Raw genomic sequence first — 2,769 nt, forward strand, 5'->3', positions numbered from 1 at the left:
AAGCCATCCATCAGGACCTCAATGTTCCATATGTTGCCGATTTGGCCAGAACCAGATACCAATCCTTCCATGATAAACTTCCCAACCACCCAAACTATTGACTAATTAGAAAATGTTGTTTTGACCTGGGCAGAATAGTCTGTATGAAGTTGAGTTTTTAAATCATTTAGTTCGAATTTTGTATTAAGTAGATGGTCCCTGAGGATGGCCGAATTGGCCGAAACGTCGGACTTTTAGGAAAAATAAAATGTGTTGAGACTAAAATGGATAGAAATTAAATTATTTATTTTAATAATAATACAAATAGTTTATAATATCATTGAAAAAGTAATATTATATTTAAAAAACAATATTGCCGACTGGTAAAACGAAGTCACCCATAAAAACCACACAATTTTGATTTATATTCACTGCATATAAATTAGAAATAACAATTTATATATATTTTATTTAGTTATTTCGCTGGTAGGCGCTTAGGGTAGGCAAAACCTTGATAGCATATAACTACGTCTTATTCGTCATTTGCAGGTTTATATTCAATTTTGAGCAATATTTAAGCAGGTAATTGTCAATTTTACATATTATTTTGGGATATACATTGAAAAAAAAGTAATTATTAGAATGAATTTTAATGACGAAGTGGATAGAGTCAAGAATGAAAAAGACCAAGCGAAAACCTAATTTAACATTTTCTTATAGACAAAATTAATTATTTATAATCTTAATATTTTCTTGAGACTGGTAGTTTTTTAATAAATAATTCAAAACACTATCCAATTATAGTCTCAAAACTTTTATTTCTTTTTTCGAACTAAATGATTTAAAAACTCAACTTCATACAGACTATTCTGCCCAGGTCAAAACAACATTTTCTAATTAGTCAATATTCACATTAAAACCAAAATTAAAATTCATTTATCACAGTCACTATTTGTTAAAACCTTATCACAACAATACTTGTAACCTTCTTCTGGAGGAAGATAAATGAATTTTAATTTTGATTTTAATGTGACTATTGACTAATTAGAAAATGTTGTTTTGACCTGGGCAGAATAGTCTGTATGAAGTTGAGTTTTTAAATCATTTAGTTCGAATTTTGTATTAAGTAGATTGTCCCTGAGGATGGCCGGATTGGCCGAAACGTAAGACTTTTAAGAAAAATAAAATGTGTTGAGACTAAAATTGACAGAAATTAAATTATTTATTTTAACAAAATTAACCAGTCGCAAGAAATTGTTTAAGAATATAAATTAAATATTTGTATTATTTTAAAAGATCTAAGTGCATAATATTTCAAAAATTAGAATAAATTATCCCTGACAAAGGCCGAAGAGTAGAAGTGGAGTAATATGAAAATAAAAATGTTGAGATTAAATGGGTATTTTTTTAATTATAATTGATAAACACACAAGTCTCAAACAAAAATTCAAATTATATATATGAAAAAATAATAATAATCACGGCTGTGATGAAATTTTCTTAATGTATGACTAAATTTTAATCTGCTATGGATCTCAATCATAGGTAAATGAAGAATTCCAGGAGATTGAAAAATTTCAGAGGTCCTTTATAAAGACATAATAATCTATGTATATGTACCTTAAAATTGCATATTGAATACACAATAAAAGTGCTACAAATGGTTCACATAATAATCCCACACATAATATTTAATAATAGCCAGATACTATATAGGGAACAACCTCAATTTTAATTATATGGATATATAATACAATATAAAATATATGGATTCGATTTACTTCACGAAATGCATAAAGAATGTAGTGAATTATAAAAGGACGGGCAGATATAAAAGGAATCAGCTAAAACTATGCCGATATTATCAATAAATTAATAATAATGAAGACCTAACGAACCCAAAGATTCGAAGCTGATACCGCTCGTTACTAAGCCCTACAACCTTACAAGCCCATCTTATACGCCGCAATGCTATAACTTGAATAATATTTACCGGGTGTAGGTCCCTTAATTCAGCTTTGTATAATCTTCAAAATTCCCCGGTTAACTCATCCTTTTTCGGTCCGAATATTTTGTGCAATACTTTATTTTCGAAAACCCTAAGACGCTGTTCATCTTTTAGTATAAGATGCGACGTCTCACATCCATAACGAACAGTGGGAAGGATAATAGTTTTGTAAATTCTAATTTTTAAGTTTTTCGATATAAGGAGCGAGCAGTTTCAAAATTGAAAAATTACAAGCATTTCCCGCCTTCAACCTTGCTTTTGTTTCCGCTTCAATTTCGTTTTTTCTAGTTACCGTAGAGCTTAAATACTTCAACTTATTTACCTGTTCAAGCGTATTTCCTCCAACATCTATATCACCGAAAAACATCAATAAATTGAATCACTTTAATTAAATTAATTAATCACGAAATATATCAATAAATTAAACTTTTCATAATTGAAGGTGATTAAAGCTCATGGCCTTTTAGTAATATTTATTATAGGGGTGCCAAAGTGAAGGCTAACACATAAAACAGGCACTGTGCACTCTCGCAGGGGAAAAAGAGACCAGCTTAGGTATTTCGTTTTATTTTTATCTGTAAGGAAATAATGATCATGTAGTGGATTACATCGAACAGCTAGGTCTCGGAGGATTGTCAGGAATGGAAGAGGATGCAAGGTTAGAAACTAGGGGGTTTGAGTGGTTAGAGAGTTTATAATGGAAGGAATAATATCGGGTTCGGGCTAGATCGGTTAGATAAGGAACATTAAGGTATTTATGTACAATTTTATTACAGGCAATG

Source organism: Halyomorpha halys, unplaced genomic scaffold (genome assembly GCF_000696795.3).
Source record: "Halyomorpha halys isolate HHAL.00 unplaced genomic scaffold, Hhal_1.1 Scaffold31.1, whole genome shotgun sequence".
NCBI classification, from domain to species: Eukaryota; Metazoa; Arthropoda; class Insecta; order Hemiptera; family Pentatomidae; genus Halyomorpha; species Halyomorpha halys.